At 40.7% G+C, this 21,414-nt stretch overlaps 1 protein-coding gene across 1 annotated transcript in view; it reads left to right on the plus strand.

Annotated features, from left to right (window-relative positions):
- The window catches only part of Cers3 (ceramide synthase 3), a 122,306-nt gene that overhangs the window by 98,609 nt on the left and 2,283 nt on the right, over positions 1 to 21,414 (plus strand). The window lies entirely within an intron of this gene.

Genomic DNA, 21,414 nt, shown 5'->3' on the forward strand with positions numbered 1-21,414 from the left:
GCACATGAATACAAGGTGGCACACATGTCTGGAGTTTGATTGTAGAGGCTGGAGGCCGTGGGATTCTCTCTCTCATTAAAAAAATTTTTTTAAATGGAAAAAAAACTATTTTCTTTGCTGACTGTAGAATATTAAGTTGGCTCTCTCCTTTCCTTCTTTTTTCTTTCTTCTTTCTTTCCTTTCTCTCACTCCCTTTCCTTCCCTTTTCTTACTTTCCTCTCCTTTAGTTTTTCCTCCCTCTCTTCTTCCCTTCCTCCCTTTTCTCCAATGTTCTCTGATTTTTATTACCTATAAGACATGTATACTAACTTCTTGTCATTATTTTAAATTACATATCTTTTTCCTTTGGCTCCTTGGTATTTGTTAAGTTATTTGAACCTGTAGATTCATAGGTTTTTCAAATTCAGATTTCAATAAATTTTTCAAAAACATATTTTTACATAGTCAGGGGTCAAACCCAGGGCTTTGTACATGCTAGGCGGATGCTCTACCACTAAAGGGCATCCCTAGCCCCCAACTTTCTTCTGTCACCTCTTCTTTCCTATCAGTCCCCTTCTTCTGTTGCTTCAATTTCAACTTAAAGTGGCCCACAAGTTATTGACATTCGGTTCAGTTTTGGCTCTCACCCCCTGTGTGAATAATTTCTAAATTTTCAATACTTTAGCAATTTTTTATCTTTTGTTTATCTAATCTGTGATTAAATCTGTCTAATATAATATTTTATTTCAGGTATTTTGATCCCTATGAATTCCATTTTGGTCTTTAAGAAAAATCTTTGGGCTGGAGAGATGGCTTAGTGGTTAAGGCATTCACCTGCAAAGCTAAAGGATCCTGGTTTGATTCTCCAGGATCCATGTAAGCCAGATGCACAAGGGGGTGCATGCATTTGGAGCTTGTCTGCAGTGGCTGGAGGCCCTGGCACACCCATTCTCTCCCTGCCCCCTCGCTTCTTTCCTTCTTGCTCTCTCAAATAAATAAATAAAACATTTAAAAAAGTCTTCAATCTTTCTACCTTCTTGATCACAAGGGGGAAAATGTACTATTTTAACATCTTTGTCCACAAATTCCATTATCTCTGCTGATATTTCTAGCTCTGTAGCTATTCATTGAAATTTCTCCTAGGTATATGTCATTCTCTCCAACCTATTTGAAAATGTTATAATTTTTTATTCAAGACCAGATATTTTGAATTTCACATTGTTGGATGATAGATGTTGTTGCATTCCTTTAAGTAGGATTAGAATTTTTTCGAGGCAAGCCCAATAGACTGGCCTTTATTATGAGAGAGAACAAGAGTAGGGGGAAGAGAGAATTGGCATGCCAAGGCCTCCAGCCACCCACTGCAATCAAACTCCAGACATGTGTGCCACCTTGTGTGCATATTCAACCTTGTACTGCATCACCTTATGTGTCTACTTGTGTGGGACCTGGCGAGTCAAACATGAGTCCTTAGCTTGGCAGGCAAGCACCTTAACCATTAATCCATCTCTCCAGTCCAGATTTTTTTTAATGCAATTAGATCGCTAGTAATAACTATAATCTTTTCAAGGCTTGCATTTAGATTTCTAAAGTAAAGCTAGACCAGCTTTTAGTCTGGGGCTGTTGAGACCTTCTTCATACTTACCTATATGCCCATGTACCAAGAGCTCCTCTCACTCTGACTAGTGTAAAGACAACAGATGCCAACTTCCTGTGAGCTCAAAGGGTTGCTTTGCCAACTCCTTTCTGACAGGCAGGCCAGGGTCTGCCCTTGGGTCACTCCTTATCACATGCACAGTTAGGACTTGGCCAATCACAAGGAAATCTGTACTCTTGGCGGCTTGCTCTCGCCCTCTGCTACCTCCACCACCCCTGTCTTCAGTATTCTGCCACGTGCAGTCCATGGTCAGTTTTCTTAACTCATAATGTCATCCGGGCTCTGGGTTCTGGACTGGGCTTTGCCTTAGAAACTCTAAGGAGGAAGCCAAGTGTCCAAGGCCTCTCCTTTCTTTTCCTCTTCTCCAGAACCAGCCCTGAGCTTCTTTCTGGGCAGCATCTCAAGCCATTGTTCTATGTATTATATCTAGTTTTTTAGTTAGTTTTAATACTAGGGTAATCTGTCTCTATTTTTTCCATCATGGACAGAAGCAGAAATCACAGTGTTATACTTTCTAAATCACCACACTTACAGTACTTCCCGAGGCAGCCTGTTTCTGTTTTCAATCAAGTATAATGGCTAAGTGGCTCCTTCTTTGTTTCTGACGTTTTCCCTCTAGGCCAGTACTGTCCAGTAAAAATATAATGTAAGTCACATATACATTTAAAGTTATCTAATAAATGATGTCTAAAAATAGAGGCAAAATTAATTTTGATATATCTTATGTATATATCTGATTTCTCCCCTTTGAGGCTGCTACATCCGTCTTTCAGTTTGGGGCCTCTTCGGTGTAGCAAGGCTGTGAACCACCAGTCCCAGCCTGTGGTGTGTGCAGCTTCCCCCTTTCTTCCTGGGGTGGTTCTCATTGTGCTTCTGAGTTGTGCACTCTCATTCTGCCTGGTTGCAGAGGTCTTCTCAACCTCCCTTCCACTCTCCCAGCAGCCTCAAGTTGAGGACTATGGGAGCTATGCTAGAATTTGTAAGCTGTTGTTCTTACAGATGATTTGTAGTGTGTTCTCATTTCAAAGATGGTATGTGTCCACGATGCTTCTGTAGTTCTTTGGAGAGAGTGGGCTATTTGGAATCAGGCTAACCCCATCGTTGTTCAAGTCCAGAAGCCCTCAGTAAACCATCAAATTTGTGCACTTGAGCCATTTCAAATGACAGACATCACCTGCCTCACAGAGATAGTGATGTCTCAAGGATGGAGGGCTCCACGTAGCAGCACAGACAACGTTATTGACCCTCAGGGTAGACATTGATGCCCTGTGCTAGTGCCAAATCATCCATCCCTGTAGGGAAAACATTTTCAACCTGAGGTATGCCGTGGCATCTTTAGCCTACCTGAAAACTCTCCAGATCCATTTTATCCAGGTCCAGTAAATGTTCTACATAGAACTGAGGCACTGTCTGTTGGTTATTTTTCTGACAGCTCTTCTCCTATTTGTGCAGCCTACTTTTGTTAGTAGGTGCTGGTAGTTAATATTGAGCTTGAAAGTGATGTAAACCAATATTTTTTCATACAGGCTATTGTCCTGCCACATTTTCCTTTGTGAGTTATATGTGTTGGTGGCAATTTTTCTTTTTCTTTTTTTTTTTTTTGCAATTTTTCTTTACCTGTTGGAAAGTGACTAACTTCCTTTTGTCAAACTCTGTTTTGTTTGCTCTGATTATCATTTGAGCTTTTCTTTACAAAATGAGAAAATTTAAAAAATGGAAAAGCATAATATTTGCTTAAGTCTATTTGAGAACCTTTCAAGAAATTCATGCTATCTCATGAAAAGTTATTATAATTTTGCCTGATATCTTTATCTATCCATCCATTTATCTTTTGCTGCATATGTATATGTTTTCAAGTGTGCATATACATGTCTGTATAGTGTGGGTGCTCGTGTTTGGGGGTGACACATGCATGTGGAGGTCAGATGACAACTTTGGGGTGTCATCCTTAAGGGCACCTTTCACTTTCTTTGAGATGGAGCCTCTCATTGGGCTCAAGCTCACTAGTTAGGTGAACCAAGCTGACCAAAAGCTCCAGGGCCTCTCCTTTGTCTGCCTCCCAGCACTTGAGTTACACGGCTCAAGTCGCCATGCCCAGCATTTTACATGGGTATTGACAATCAAATTCAGATCCTTAACTTCTCCAGGCAAGTGTTTTACCAACTAAGCTATCTCCATCCAAATACATTTTTTTTTCTTGTGCTACTGTGGGTTGAGTCTAGGACCTACAAATGCTAGGCAAGTGGTCTGCCACTGAGCTATATATCCAGCTCCTGCTATATATTTTAACCATTATAACTACATTACATTTAACTACATTTAAGAACAAGATAGAATAAGGCATACTGCTCAGACCTTGAGGAGCTCCTCATATTTTACTTCAGATCAACTTGGTACTACTGACTATGTTGACTATAAGAGAGTAGAAAGTCTGTGTAGGCTTTGACAGCCGACCACCATTTGGACCAATTAAATTAAATTAGAATGTATCAAGTAGAGTCCCGATTAGGATGTTTCAACAGTCTCCTTCCCCAACCTAAGTGACTCTAGGTAAGACCTAGGTAAGATTGGCTGTACTAAGTAGAGAAAATAAGCTCTGTGTGTGTCCTCCATCAATGGAAAAGGGGATCTAGATGCCCCTCCACTTACTAGGTCTCCTTATTATAAAAGCAGAGGTTAGGACCTCCCAACCTTTGTACGATTAGCTGGAATAGCCTCAACAAACACTCTTGTAGCCTTTTTTTTTTTTTTAAAAAAAAGTCAAACTTTCATGTTATATAGTGTTTTCTGCTAACAAAAGGCAAAAAGCTCTATTTTTTTTTTTTTTTGAGGTAGGGTCTTGCTCTAGCCTAAGCTGACTTGGAATTCACTGTGTAGTCTCAGGGTTGCCTTGAACTCAGGGTGATCCTCTTACCTCTGCCTCCCAAGTGGTTGGATTAAAGGTATGCACCACCACGCCCAGCTAAGAAGCTTTATTAATGAAAATTTAATCTGCTAAGATAAACACATAGCAGAAAACCAGAATTTCAAACAGCATATTTCTCTAGAGAGTTAAAAACATGGTTCATTTTATAAAATGATTTAGTATTTTTATTTTTGTTTTGAGACAATGTTTCCCCCTGTAACTTGCCTCAGACTTACTGTGTAGCTCAGGCTGACCTTGAATTCTCTGTGATCTTCCTACCTTGGCCTTTTGCATCTTGGGATTATAGGCATGATCAATCCTGCTTTCTAATTATTTTTAGAAGAACCCCCACTTATTATATAAAAGGAAACATACTTGTAATTTTAAAGCTATCTTTTATATGTGTATGTGATGTATGTGTGCGTGGGTATGTGCAAATATAGGCCTGTGTGCAACAGTGTGCATGTGGAGGTCAGAGGACAGCCCGAAGTGTCGGTCCTCACCTTCCACCTTGTTTGTGGCGGTCGCTTATTCACTGCTCTGAAGGCCAGGCTGTCTGGCTCATAAGCTCCCATGATTTCCCTGTCTCTACCTTCCATCTTGCTGTGATAGGACTGGGATTCCAGACCTTCTACAATGCATCTGGCTTTATGTGGGTTCTGGGGATCCAAATTCAGACCCTCATGCTTGATTCGTAAGCACATGCTTACAACTTCATACTGATTTTCTAGACTGGGAAGCTATTCATGAGATATGGTGACTAAAGCACAAGATTAGTTGAAAGCATAAAAAATTTAAAACTTGAAACAGCCCCAGATGACTCTCTGCTGGACATTTTCTTTTCAGTAAGAGAAACAATCTAAAGAGAATCTGTGGGCTACCAGACAGCCTTGCTAACCAAAATACAGGCTATCACTGTCAACCTTTTATTGCCCAGAGATTGTTTAAAATGCAACATCTAAGCCCCATTAGCAGTATCATGACTGAGAATCTATTGAGTGTCCAAAACCACTGATTATATGTATGCACATTAAAGCTTGAAAAACAATGGTGTTCAATATTTCACATTACTAAAAGAAAAATGTCCGTGAGTAGCCAGAGGACAAAGAACCCAATTTAAATTTAATGTAATGCCTTTGAAGAGAGAAAAAAAAGGAAAAACTCCATTGCTCTTTTTTCTTGTGACCTTGTCAACTTGGATAATAAGAACTAATATTTTTAAAGGAATGTATTTTGCTAGTAGCTCAGAATTCTTTGACTGACTATGCCTTTTTCATATAGTGCGAGCTAAAAGTTTGCTTTTAAAAATAGCATAAAATGCTTATTATATTACACTTTGTTTCATTGCCAAGTGTGGATTTAGATGCGGATCATTCACAAAGCAGTGGGACGTTATGAGTCATTCACAACCTCCTGGCTTTTGACATTACTACAGAGCCACAGAGTCCCAGGCATGGAGTTTAGTTACAGCAGTTAAGAAACACAGCCACGATTTGTTTGAAGCCATAGTCACAGATTCATTCCCTGAAATGTGTGGAAGTCCTGTGGACAGAGATTATTCATTTACTGGAAGTGAGCATCTTATCCTCCTATCATTATTATATGTTTTTTTTCTCATTGTCAGGGTTTATATGGCTTGATTTTCTTGGGCATTTTTGAGACATAAATCATATATAATTGATAAGACCATACATCTAAAATCTTAAAATATATTTTAAAATTCTGTCAAAATTAAGCTCAAAACATGAATATTAAGGATATGATTTGATTTTATGTGCCCACTTTGGGGAAGGGAAGCAGGGATTAACCAGGCTGGAGGTTTTGGATTGTTTGCTATGTTGCATGCATTGTGCAGTGGCAGGGGTAGAAATGATTCCTAATTCAGGGGTGGTGCTGTATCACATAGGAGCAGCTGAATATGTTTGTTAGTCTGTTTCCCATTGCTGTAACAAATCCCAAAGATAGGGTTCTTTATGAAGAAGTTTATGTAGCCTATAGTTCTGTATGCTGAAAGTCTAAGATCAGGCACACTCTATGTACTTGTCCCCTAGTTAGGCCTTAATGTGGAAGAGTGGTATCACAATCTTGAGAAAACATGAAGGAAAGAACATCTGGAAGAGATAAAAGGCTAGACTGTCCAGAGTGTTGGGAGGAGCCAATCTTGCCCCTTTTCTGGCACTCCAATGCCATGGGAACCAACTGGGGTTCTATGATATAACATGACATGAATTCCCCCTGAAAGTGACATCCCCAGTGACTTACCCCCTTCCACTGGGCCTCACCTCGCTAAGGTTCCAGTACTCCGCAATAGCAACACCCTGAGAAGAAAGTTCCCAGAACATCTACATTCAAACCTAACAAATGAGAATACTTGGCTTAAAGAAGAATTAACTGTCTTTAATTGTTCGAAAAAAGTTTTAAAATGTTTGAAAGAAGTGTACAGAGTTTCTTATTTATTTATTTGAGAAAGAGAGGGGCAAAGAGAGAAGAGAAAGAGAGAACACAGGCATGCTGGGGTCCCTAGCCACAGCAAATGAACTCCAGATGCATGTGCCAACTTATGTATCTGGCTGAGGTGGGTACTAGGGAATCAAACTTGGGTCCTCAGCTTCCACAGGCAAGCGCCTTAACTGCTAAGCCATCTTTCCAGCCTCAGAGATTTTTTTGGCTAGTTCAAGGTAGAACTTGTAATAATGGAGAGAAATGGTGAGGAGGTAGGTTGTAGTATAGTGTTAAAAAAAGGAACACAGAGGATGAAATCAGAGAATCACTCCCATTCACAATTGCATCAAAAAAAAAATAAAGTACCTTGGAATAAACCTATCCAAGGAAGTAAAGAATCTATACAATGAGAACTTTAAAACACTCAAGCGAGAAATTGCAGAAGACACTAGAAAGTGGAGAAACATCCCTTGTTCCTGGATTGGAAGAATCAATATTGTGAAAATGGCAATCTTACCTAAAGCAATCTACACATTTAATGCAACCCCTATCAAAATTCCAAAGGCTTTCTTCATGGAAATAGAAAAAACAATCCAAAAATTCATTTGGAATCACAAAAAAACTCGAATATCTAAAATAATACTGATCAACAAAAAAGAGGCTGGTGGTATCACCATACCTGATTTTAACCTATACTACAGAGCCATAGTAACAAAAACAGCATGGTACTGGCACAAAAACAGACATGTAGATCAGTGGAACAGAATAGAGGACCCAGATGTAAGCCCAAGTAGCTATAGCCACCTGATATTCGATAAAAATGCCAAAAATACTCACTGGAGAAGAGACAGCCTCTTCAGCAAATGGTGTTTTGAAAACTGGATATATATCTGCAGAAAGATGAAAATAGATTCTTCTCTCTCGCCATGCACAAGAATTAAGTCCAAATGGATTAAAGACCTTAACATCAGACCAGAAACTCTGAAACTGCTAGAGGAAAAAGTAGGGGAAACCCTTCAACATATTGGTCTTGGCAAAGACTTTCTGAATACAACCCCAATTGCTCAGGCAATAAAACCACAGATTAACCACTGGGACCTAATGAAATTACAAAGATTTTGCACCGCAAAGGACACAGTGAAAAAAGCAAAGAGGCAACCTACAGAATGGGAAAAAATCTTCGCCAGCTATATATCTGATAGAGGATTAATATCTAGGATATACAAAGAACTCAAAAAGTTAAATAATAAGGAATCAAACAAGCCAATCAAAATATGGGCTATGGAGCTAAATAGAGAGTTCTCAGAGGAAGAAATACGAATGGCATATAAGCATCTAAAAAAATGTTCTACGTCACTAGTCATCAGGGAAATGCAGATTAAAACTACATTGAGATTCCATCTCACTCCTGTCAGATTGGCCACCATCATGAAAACAAATGATCATAAATGTTGGTGGGGATGTGGAAAAAAAGGAACCCTTCTGCACTGCTGGTGGGAATGCAATCTGGTTCAGCCATTGTGGAAAACAGTGTGGAGGTTCCTAAAACAGCTAGAGATTGATCTACCATATGACCCAGCTATAGCACTCCTAGGCATATATCCAAAGGACTCATCTCATTTCCTTAGAAGTATGTGCTCAACCATGTTTATTGCTGCTCAATTTATAATAGCTGGGAAATGGAACCAGCCTAGATGTCCCTCAACAGATGAGTGGATAATGAAGATGTGGCACATTTATACAATGGAGTTCTACTCAGCGGTAAAGAAAAATGAAGTTATGCAATTTGCAGAAAAATGGATGGACCTGGAAAGTATTATACTAAGTGAGGTAACCCAGACCCAGAAAGCCAAGCGCCACATGTTCTCTCTCATATGTGGATCCTAGCTACAGATGACTGGACTTCTGCGTGAGAATGAAAATACTTAGTAGCAGAGGCCAGTAAGTTAAAAAGGAGACATAAAGGGTAGAGAAAGGAAGGGAGGAGGAAACTTAATAGGTTGATATTGTATATATGTAATTACAATGATTGTAATGGGGAGGTAATATAATGGAGAATGAAATTTCAAATGGGAAAGTGTGGGGGTGGGGAGGGAGGGAATTACCATGGGATATATTTTATAATCATGGAAAATGTTAATAAAAAATTTTTTAAAAAAAGGAAATAATGAGTAAGCCATCAACAAATAGATAGAAATGCACAGGCAGGAGTGTGCACAGCATTTGCTCAGGTAATTTATAAAGGACATAGATGATGACCCCCATCCTCCTAACTGCACTTGCTGTGAACAGTCAGTATCTCTCCAGCCATCTCCACACAGCAGCAAAGAACACTGCTGTAATCACCAGTTCCCTATTCAGAGTAGAAGCTCACAGCGGGCAGGCATATTCTCTGCACTGGTCACTGATATACCTCCATACTTTGAACAGCAATGTTCAGTGCCTTCCCCTTGAATTTGGAAGTGAATCTGAACTAAATAGACTTGGCCTGTGAAATCTTTCTTTACACCTGCTATATCTTCTTCCTGAAATGTTCTTTACCCAACTGTCTTCCGGTCACTCCTACTTAAAACTCAGGTCACATTTTGCTGGGTCTCACTAGCATTAGCCACTCTCATCTGCCCACTGCGCACACACCTTGCTGTCTGCAGGGAGTACATGGTTCCAGTTTTGACTACACAGCTTATTGTCTCTAGTTCAGGCTGTCATGTTGATTAGGAAGATTTCTACATAGAAAAAAAAAAATGAACCAAGGTTTCTTCTTTTTGAAAAATTTTCATTTGTCTTGCAGGCAGAGTCTAAGCAGTATTTCCCAGCCTCTACCACCCCACAGAATGATGTTGGTATAGTGTATGAGGGTAAACTGAGGTGGAGCCCACCCACTGCAGCCAGATGACCATACAGCTCTAGGTATCTGGGGCTTTGTTGGCCTCAGGCTCTAAGGCAGAACTATCTCCAAGCACCGTGGGAACCAATATCTCAGCACTCTTTTTAAAATGTTCTTAATTGTGAATTTTACTGTATGAACATAATGTGTTGGCCATGTTCCCCTTTCCCCTGACCTCATTCCACCAAGGCCTCTCCTCAGTGGAGGTTTTGGTACTCACTGTGGGCTTATGAATCAGTCAGTCTCTGTGGCGGGGAAGGACAAGGCCTAAGGATCCTTCTTACCACCATGTGGCTTTTGCCATATTTCTGTTACCTCTTCCATAATGTTCCCTGAGCCTTGGCGCATGTGTTATAAATCTGCTTTAGTGTTGAGCTCTCTGCAACCTCTGCATTTCTGCTTTGATGAGTTTTGGTTGTCCTCGGTGTCTATCACAGTCTCCCTGGTACTGGTTATTAGGCTAGCAGTGAGAGCAACGCTCGTGCTTAAATTGCCACTTCTTCTGTGATGTCTCCTGGGCCCTGGCTGGTATGATAAAGGTGGCTTGTCTCAGGCTAGGCAGTGGGCTATATTTTCTTGTCATATTGATGGATCTTGGTTCTTTCCATTTTTTTTTTTTTTTTTTTACTGCCATGTGTAAAACAGATTCTCCAACCAAGAGTAAGAGCACCTTAGATTAAAGGGGATGAGTGTAGTTATTTAAGAGACTTTTTGATGGGTATAGCCACTCTTCTTAGCCAAAGACCAGTGGGAGCTTCTCTATGGAGTTCATCACCTTCCTTTACATAGAATTCAGACTTGGTTCTCAGTACCAAGTATGAGTTATTTCCCACTGAGGAGGCCTCATATCTAATCAGAGAGCTGTTGATTACCTGCACAGGCTGCATGCCACTATTGCACAGATGTGTATATCTTGTATGGATGGTTGATTTCATAGCTTGCAGGGTCCCATGCTGTTCACTCTGATGGTGGCCATTATCCCCCAGCAGCCCGCATAGCACTGTCCAGCACAGTGAGGACTAGCCAGCAGGAAGCTGGTTTCCATCTTAGTTCCAGTATGATCTATCATTGTCCTGTGTCCGCAGCCCGTCGTGTCTTCAACAGTAGGTCTTACCATTTAGATCTGAAGGGAAACCAAGTGCTTTGGCAATGACCTTCATTATTCTGGGGACTTTATGGGTCTCCCCAACTGACCAACAGCTCAGTGTGGGCTGAAATCCACTTCTGGCAATGGGACTTACTAGCCAGTGCTCATGGTTTTAAGATTAAGCTTCCTCCACCCTCTCCAGGACCCTTCTGCCGAAGTGCCCCTCCCCTTATTAAGGGTTATATCTTTTAGTTTGCTATCCTGGAGGAAGGTTTCTGTGGTGCTGGTTCATGCTGTCATTAGGTTGTGCTCTCTGTTTACACCTTTCACAGCAGATTGGGAATCTGGTGTGGAACAGCCTTGTGTAGTGGCTGTTCTATTAAGGGCCAGTAGGTGGCGATGTAGTTCCCATTTCCTTTTAAAGATGGGCTGGTGAATTGGAATTGTCAAAGCACAGATCGTATTTTGCCAGTCCCTAGAGAAGAGCAGGCGTGACACTTTTTGAAATTTCCTTATTCAGAAATATTGCCAATAAAAGCACTCTTTCTCCTTGGAGATGGAGAAGTGGCACTGTCCAGCATGAACTATCTAAAATGATGGTCACAAGTCCTGCTGCCAAGGTCTGCAGGTCAGTAGGTGTCTGGGGACCAAATTACATGCAGCTGTGTCTCAGCTCCACTGACTGCTGTGGGGATCACTCTGAGGTCACAGGCCGTTCAGAATCTGGAACCTAGCCACAGAGATTTGACACACGTTGAAAGCCACAGAGAAAACTTCTGGAGAGCTGATTGTTGCATGACTATGTTAGAAAGGAAAACGGCGTCTCTCAGAAGAGGCAGCAATTGAGGCGAACTTTTAGGGGTCTGCTGCTGTGTGCACCTGAGTAAGTGGTCGTTCCATCTGCTGAAAGACGGAAGGCTGCAGGAGGAGACCACACTGTGCTAGAGTCGTTGAAGAGCCACACGATTGCTAGCTTCATTATTTGCATTTGGAGCCTGGAGGACAGGTCATCTACATTTATGTGGCATTTCAGTAATGTTGTGATTTAAATTCATTCCTTCACTCATTGACTCAGTCATCAATGATCAAAAATATATTGGATGCTTACTATGTACTTGATGAAATCACCTAAAAGAACCTACCAAAGATGAGATGCCATTCCAGCACAGTCTGACTCTTCTGTCACCCTCTCTTCCTTTCTTCTCTGCAGAGGGGACCATCTCTTAAAGGTAGCGTCCTTCTACCCATGCTTATTATGTTTAGATAATTATTATTAGAGTGGTATTTTCTCTATTTTTAAACTTTTCACAAGTGATGGGATCTAATGTATAATATCAGGCAGCTATTTCTTCATTATTTATAAGATTATTCATACTGATACATCCTTCCTTGTAAGCATGGATGTAAATACTTAGAAACATGAAATTGCTGGAAAACTTTGCATGATGTTATCAACAATGCTTCAAACCAGGTATATAAAACTCCTTCTTCCTTGAATCCTTTTCATCTTTTGGCATTAACAGAGTTTTCAGCTTGAGGAATGAAGTTTCATCTTGCTTTTTCAGGTTGCATTTCCCCATGAGTGTTTTAAATACTTTTATTTTTTATTTACTTATGAGAGAGAGAGAGAGAATGAATGAATATGGGCACAGTACCAGGGCCTCCAGCCACTGCAGATGAACTCCAGACACATGTGCCACCATGTACATCTGGCTTATGTGGGATCTGGGGAATTGAACCTGAGTCTTTGCAGGCAAGCGCCTTAACCATTAAGCCATCTCTCCAGCCCCTCTTGTACAGTTTATTAGTGTTGCCTCTCCTGTCATTTGCCTTTATACTTTTCTACCAAGATAATATTTTTCCTTCTTAATGGTGCATATGAATTATTTAAGGTTTTTCTTAATCTCTTGAGTATTAGTCTTTGAAACAAGCTATAATATTTAAGGCTTAAAGAAAAATTCTCTGGACTTAACCCCTATTTCCAGGTGTATCTCCTAAACGTTTCCTACCTTAACTTTCAATATGTATATTTTTAAAATATTTTATTTATTTATTTGTGAGAGAGAGACTTAGATAGAGAGAAAGAATGGGCATGCCGGGGCCTTTAGCCACTGCAGATAAACTCCAGACATGTATGCCACCTCATGAATCTGGCTTACATGGATGCTGGGTCCTTAGGCTTTGCAGGCAAGTGCCTTAATTTGCTAAACATTCTCTCCAGCTCTCAATAGATAGTTTTAAATGATCTTTCACACTGTTACACAGGTAGAGTTGAGAAACTTTCACTATAAACCTGAAGCCATTGCTAAAGGAGGTAAAATATGGTGATTAGAGAAAAATCTGTTTAAATCTCCAAAGTAAAGTGTACATATGTAGCCAGGTCATTTTGTATCTAGCAAAATTTGGTGGTTACAACAGAGTCTGGTGCATTTTTGTGTATTTTAGATAATATGAAGAGAATGAAAGAAACCCATATTTGCTTGTTTGCTTTAATCAAAAGCCACCCTGTGTGCTAGGGCTGGGCTCTTACAAGGTGTGTCAACTGAAGTCTGCAATTTTTATCTCTATGGAAAATGAAAAGATTTAGGTGTGGAGAAATGGCTTGGAACTCATTTGCAGTGGCTAGAGGCCATGGTGCACCCATCCTCTCTCTATCTGCCTCTTTCTCTCTCTCTTTCAACTAAATAATAAATAAATTGTAACAAATGAAGACATTTGTCAGAGTATGTCTAGGACTAAAACTTTTCTTTTTATTAATTATTTTTTTAATTTTTTATTTTTATTTATATATTTGAAAGTGACAGACAGAGAAAGAGGCAGAGAGAGAGAGAGAATGGGCACACCAGGGCCTCCAGCCACTGTAAGCAAACTCCAGATGCGTGCGCCCCCTTGTGCAACTGGCTAATGTGGGTCCTGGGAATCAAGCCTTAAACTCGGGTCCTTAGGCTTATCAGGCAAGTGTGTAACTGCTGAGCCATCTCTCCAGCCCTAAAACTTACTTTTCTGGAAGATCATTTTAAAAGTCTCTAAGTCGGGGCCAGAGAGATGGCTTAGTGGTTAAGGAGCTTGCCTGCAAAGCCAAATAACTAAAGTTCGATTCCATGATACCCACATAAGCCAGATGCATAAGGAGGCGCATACATATGGAATGCGTTTGCAGTGGCTAGAGGCCCTGGCATGCCCATTCTCTCTCTTTCTTTCTCTCTGTATTAAAATTAATTAATTTTGCTAAGTCTTAGCAAAATGATAGAACTGCTAATGAATCAAAAGTAAGTCAAATAGCATATTATAATTTGATAATCCAATAATTAAATTATAACTAAATGAAAATTTTTCATTATAGTTTAATAAGTAAGTTTTGTTTAGAAATGTAAAAACTCAAAATAGAATGTATTCTATGTTGGTGAATTGAGACTGTCTGGTTCTGAACTTTGAGAGGAAGCATTCTAAATACATGAACCAGTTGTAGATATTTTCTTCACTTTCCTTCCACAAATAGGCAACTGTAAGTAGGTTAATATGAACAGAAAAATGATCTGGAAAAAGAGCAAAGGTGGTGGACCATACTTCTAGATTTTCAGCCTCACCCCAACCTTGCACTCATGAAGACAAGCATGGTACTGTTAGAAGAAGGGAACGAAAGCGAGCTCAGAAGTCAGTCTCACACACCTGGGCAAGGATGTCTGCTGTGCCACTGAGACCATTCAGTAGGGAAAGAACAGTCTTTTTTTTTTTTTTTTGGTTTTTCGAGATAGGGTCTCACTCTGGCTCAGGCTTACCTGGAATTCACTATGTAGTCTCAGGGTGGCCTCGAACTCACAGCGATCCTCCTACATCTGCCTCCCGAGTGCTGGGATTAAAGGCGTGCACCACCACGCCCAGCTTGAAAGAACAGTTTTTTAAGCAAATATTTGCTTGAAATCGGGCATTCACATACAAAAGAATAAAATTTGATTCTCACATAACACCATATACAAAAAAAATGAACTTTAAATGGATCAAAAACTTCATTGTAAAATCTAATATTCTTAGAAGAAAACATAGGAGAAAGCTTTATGACACTGGATTTGGCACTGGTTTCTTAAATATGACACCAAAGGCATAACTGAAAAAAGAAAATACAGGCAAATCAGACTTTGTGAAAATTAAACAAAGTGGAAGGCGAGGACCAATACCCCCAAGGTTGTCCCCTAATGTCCATATAGGTCCTGCGGAAAGCATGCCTCTACACACATGTCTGCACACACACCAAAAAAGAGAGGAGGAGGGGGAAGGAAAGGAAGGAGGGAAAAGAAAGATAGCTTCTCAATAACATGGATATGAGTATATCTGCTAAGTGAATAAAATAAGCATATGAAGATCCATACTGTATGATTTCATGTATATGAGGACCTGGATTAGTCAACTTCATAGACAGAAAAGCTGAATGTGTTTGCCAGGGACTGGGGTGGGGGGATGTGGAATAGGAAGTTGTCTTTAACAGGTATGGAATTTATTTCCACTGGATTGAAAGAGCTCTGGGCTCAGGGGATGCTGGTGACTGTGTAACATAACAAATGTGTTTAATAGCACTGTGATGATCATGCTTAAAATGGTTAGGATAGCCAATGCTATATGTACACTACCACCACCACAACAAAATAATACTTCTAAAAGACTTTGAAGAGTGTAGGAAGCCAGGGCTTATTACCTTGTCCTGCTGTTCTGGACCAAAGAGGTTTGACAGTGACAAATCCATTGACCATACGATATTATAGGTTTACTCACTCTCTTCATGAGTCTCCAAAGACATGGCGCATAGCTGCCGGATGTATTGCAGTGCTTTAGGGACCCTCCAAGTCTTGGAATAAGTGAGTTTCTAGGTGTGTTCATCTCTATGCCCTTGCTTCTCGACTCTGTTCTTCAAAGGATAGCCTTGGTTTTTGATAGGATTTAAATCAAGAGAAGGTAATTTTGGTTCCAGATTCAGGATTTTCTATTTGTGCTAGTGTATGGGTACTCTCTGATTGGTCAAGGCGCTCCTTCATAGTACTGATGTCAAGCTTCTTTGAAAGCCTCAATGAAAGTTTGATCTTGTGCATATGATGTGCAGCATTTGCTAAGACTGGTTCCATTTAGTGATGCGAGCACTCCAGAGCCTTCCCTATTGGCAGAACTAGCAACTTGTTCCTCATTCTTCCCATCAGCTTCTTGTGAAACCAAACTTTTAAACATTTATCTGTATGTATGTGCGTGTGTGTGTGTGTGTGTGTGTGTGTGTGTGTGTGTGTGTGTGTGTGCGCATATGCGCACTTGCATACACCAGAGTCTCTTTACCACTGCAAACAGACACCCGTCCGGCTTTGTGTGAGCAGCTGGGGAATTGAACCCAGGCCAGCAGGCTTTTTGCAAGAAAGTGCCTTTGTTCACTGAGCCATTGCCTTAGCCCCACAAGTCTTTAAAGACCTTGCAGTATTGATATTCCCCCATCTCCAGTGAGGTGGGATGAATTATCTTGTTAATAGTTTGTTATAAAGGACCTAGGTCATTTCTGGAAAAAGTTCAACTAGAATAGAAATGCATAGAATAGAGTGCATGTTTGCTAGTTCTAGAGAGGAAGTTATCTCTGGCTTTCCAAATAGTAACATGCTGTCTTTAATGAGGACTACTAAGACCTTCCCTGGGGGCCTGGTCTGCAGATAATGAGCAGATGCTGGAATCCATCCCAGTACCTAAAGCCCCACAGCCCTTTGGTTGCTGAAGCCTAGGCCCACCCCTTCAACCTTCAAAGGAGTTTTTAAATCTTTTTTCACACGTGTATGTTCTTGGGCCTTTAATGATTTGTTGCAGAGTTCAGGGCCACAGTTTGCATGAGACAAATTGTAATTGCCTAGAATGGTAACCTGTAACAAGACCCAGGAAGAGGGATTGGGAAGCTGCGGGAAGAGTAGTAAAATACAAGAAGGTGGTTGCTGTTGGTATAAGAAAAGTACTGATAATCATAGCAGAATTCCAGAAAACACTGACCCTCAAGTGTGTGCATTCCTGGTTCTCCCTAATCCAAGTCTGATTTTGTTTTATTTCTAGTAAGTAATTCAATTTCTGGAAAAGATTTGCAGTTGTGATTGCTTTTTTAGGATATGGATGGTAGTCTGTAACTTAAGCTTTTCTGGTTCCTGCTAATTAGAAAAAGTTTATTTTGCTAGTGTACCTCAGCTAGTGTTTTTATAAATGGTTGGTTGTGATTCCTTACTAGGTTGCCAAGCACACCCCCCCCCCCCAAGGTCTTGAACATCCACTCTAATTGAATAAAATAGAACATACAATTTTTTGTCTCAATAATATATAAATAATATATAGATAATTTATTATTACTACATGTATTAATAATAATAGTCATTAGGGGTGCCTAGAGGTCAGGCCTGACAGTAGGAAGAGCATGGTGAGATGGGGTGGGGAGACAGCCAGTGGAGAGGAGAGGAAAGGATCCACATTCTTAGGCAAAATCCTGGCTTCGGTCAGAGCTGGGTACCAGCTTCCTGAAGCCCTCTGTACCTTATTGCTGACTTGCACCACCTTCTCTCTCCAGCAGGGGTCCATAGAGCACTGTGTTTGCACCCGATGTGCATCTCGTAGCTGTGTGGTTTTGTTAAAGTCACTTCACCTGGCTGAGCCTTAGTTTCCTCTGTTTTTTTTTTTTTTTTGCATTTCTATTTTTGTTCATTTTTACAGCCAAAATGTACACATATTTTAATGAACATTATAATTATGTATCATTTTATCCACCAGCCGGTGCTAATTTCTGCAACAAAGCAGTATACTAAATATATTGCATCACAATTAATTAAATAAACTTATTCTGGTTCTCAGATATTGAACTTTTAGTTTTTATCATTTTGTATGTTACATGAGTGTTGTTTATTTTCTTTGTTAATAAGATTTTTAAAAATAAAAAAATAAAGTTTCCTCTGTTTTAAAGTAAAGAGAATGGTTCCTAGGTCTGATGGTGTGAAGAGGAACTATTGCTGTTCATTCTGACAGCTCAGTCCATGCCCACGCTGGGTAAGCCTCAAGTGTCAGTGCTGTTTTGTTCTGTTACAGATGGCATGCACATGATAGCACTGAATATAATATTTGAATAACATACTTTCCGAGTTACATTATACAATCTTACATGAAAAAAATTCTATATGTCTATCTTAACAAACTCTTACCCCCAGACAATCCACAGGGCTTCTTTCAGGGTTTGTCTCATCATGGAAACCAGTGGGGCCCAATCCCACCAAACTCACAACCCTTCCTTCACTAGCCTGAAATTCAATTCCTAGGTAATGTAATTTACCTGTAAACATAATTTCAAAAGGTTATATAATGCTCCAACTGTCATAAGAAGGATACAATGAGACATTTTTTTAAAATATATTTTACTTTTATTCATTTATTTGACAGAGAAAGAGGGGAGGAGAGAGAGAGAGAAAGAATGGACACGCCAAGGCCTCTAGCTACTCCAAACGAATTCCAGACGCATGTGCATCTGGCTAACATGGGTCCTGGGGAATCGAACCTGGATCATTTGGCTTTGCAGGCAAATGCCTTAGCTGCTAAGCCATCCCCCAGCACACAATGAGTCATTTTTAAAAATTTTACACACTTGCTCTGTTACACATGTGCATGACCACACCAGGAAGTACATGGTGGCAGGTTCCTACTTGGGCATTTGTGGAGTCTCATGAGTGGGAAAGTGCAGGTGTGGACTGATGCTGATGTGGTGTTCTAGTGACTCACGTGCCCTTGGTTGTTGTGCCATCAGCAACAGGGCTTCGTGGAGTTTTCTTGAGGTTCAGAGTCAAACAAATATACTCTTCTTTTGACACACACACACACATATATATATAACTTCATTTCTGAAAAATTCAGAATACAGTTAGTTGTCCCTGTATACCTGCAGAAGAAACAAAATCCCCTGCATACTCAAGTCCCTTCCATAAAATGCCCTAGGAGTTGCAGGGAACTTGTGCATCACCTTGCCTATGCTTAAATCACCTCCAGGTAACTTACAAGACCTAATGCAGTGCTGATGTTATGTAAAAAGTTGTCATGCTATATGTTTTCTAGGAAATATTAGCAAAAGTTATGTGCTTAGTACAGATGCATGAAAAAAAATTTATGAGAGAGAGAATTGGCACACCAGGGCCCCCAGCCGCTGTAATCAAACTCCGGAGGTGTGCACCATCTTGTGCTCATGTGTACCTTGCACGCTTGTGACACCTTGTCCATCTAGCTTATGTGGGACATGGGTCTTTAGGCTTTGCAAGCAAGTGTCTTAACCACTAAACCATCTCTCCCACCCAGTATGCATTTTTTCAATAGTTCTTGGCTTCAGTTTTTTGAATCTGCTGATGTGGCGCTCAGTGATATGGAGGACAGACAGGGCACCTATTAAAACCATGCAGGAACTAGTGATCTTGGCTATAAAGTATAGTTACCTTCTAGGCATGAGTGTCATAAACACATCCCTGGTGGGATGTGTGGTGTATGCAGGATGCCAGTATCCAAAGCCTCTCAGTAGAAGTTGCTAATGGTCCCTATTATTGTGACCAGTAAGATCCCTTGTAGCCCATGGTCCAGAGCCTTATAGAGATAAGAGCATGGAGTATGTGGCCAGGGTCAGACAGAACGGCATCCTCAGGACCAGGCCAGGTTTCTCTTTCAGCTAATGCAGTTTTTCACATCTTGGGAGAGAAATGGATAGGTAGATGCTAGCTTACCTTTCTGGAGAAAAAAATAAATGGGTTCTTTGTTCTTGCTCAAGTTCCCTTGTCATCTATGAATGTCTTTGAAGAAAGAAGGTGGTGTCAGGGGCAATGACCATGAAAGATGTGGCAGTTCCCACCATCCTGTCCTGGGAGGCCCCACCTATGTAGGGGAGCCGCCATAATCCTGACCCCAGCAGATCAGAGTAAGGATATCTTTCTCTGTTGCCTCTTTGCTGTTGTAGACTCAGTATACTCCTCAGCATTTGCAGTGACACTTTTTTATTTTTATTTTAAAAGTTCTGCATTGTAATTAAGCACATATTATACAGAGGACAGCCCGATGAAGTTAGCAATGTGTGGATGCTGATGTTTTCCAAAGTCTTCTTTGCATGGAGATTGGCCCAGAGGAGGTGTTTGACCACATCTCCCCAGAGACTCTTAAGGGGAGACTGGGATTAGTCATGTGGTAATGGCTATCATCTTGAAAAATGATGTGTGAGGAAATGGCCTTCACCCTTCATGGTTTTTTTTCTCTTCTTCTACGCTGAGGTTTTAGTGGAAACACTTGTGAACTGGCTTAGCAAGTGACCCTGAGGTCATGTCCAGCATGAGATTTTCAGAGTTCTCCTGTTTTAGCAATCTTCACTATATTTTATTTTTTGTAATAAGGACTGATATATAGTGATTTCACTCCCCTTCCTCAGGGACACTGCTTTATTTCCAAATTTCCTTGCAAAATAATGTTAAGAAGCCATGAGAAAAGACGAAGAACATAACCCTCGATTACGAGCTGTCTTGAAAGAGCTTTCTCCATAAAGTAAACGGAGGGGCTGTGGAGATGGCTCTGGGTCATGTGTTTACCTCACAAGCATGAGGACTTAAGTTAGATCCCAAATGTCCACGTGAAAATGCCAGAAGTGATTGAATGCACCTGTAATCTCAGCACTGGGGAGGCAAAGAGGGGACAAGCCCTGGGGCTTGCTGGCCAGCCAAACTAGCCTAATTGATGATCTCCAGGTCACTGAGAGACCCTGTCTCAAAGGAAGTAGATGGCATTCTCGAGGATGACACCAAAGTTGTCCTCTGGCCTCCCCACACATAGCCACTTGCATACAAATGCACCTACACACACGTGCTTCCTCACACATGAACATGTGCACACATACACATAAAACTACAATTGAAAACATCCTAATTATCAGCAATAACAATATACCAATAAGCAAAATACCCACGTGAATAACATTTTACTTAGAAAACCATTGTCTGCTTTGTAAAAAGAAATCCTGGAAGTGGGGGTGGCTCAGCAGTTTAGAGCACTTTGTGAAGTAGCCTGAGGGTCTGGTCCTGAGTCTGATTACCTGGCTCCCATGTAAGTAGCTGGGCAGGGCCACACATGCTTGGAATTTGAATCTTGTGGGGAATAGAAATGGGAGAATTGCTGTGAGTTGCTGGCCAACCAGTCTGACCAAAAAACAAGAAAACAAAAAAGACAGCACCAGGTTCAGTGGGAGACTCTGCCTAAAGGAAAGCAGGCGAGCAAGAGAGGAAGAACACCCAACATTCTTTTCTGGATTACACACATGCATGGGGCACACACATGCATACACTGCACATACCACAGCACACACCACACCACACCACCTCTCCCCCCCACACCACAACACACTACATGAAAAGGTGTTATTTAGAATGTATCATCAGAAGCTGTACTTTTTTTTT

Source organism: Jaculus jaculus, chromosome 3 (assembly GCF_020740685.1).
Source record: "Jaculus jaculus isolate mJacJac1 chromosome 3, mJacJac1.mat.Y.cur, whole genome shotgun sequence".
In the NCBI taxonomy this organism is placed as follows: Eukaryota; Metazoa; Chordata; class Mammalia; order Rodentia; family Dipodidae; genus Jaculus; species Jaculus jaculus.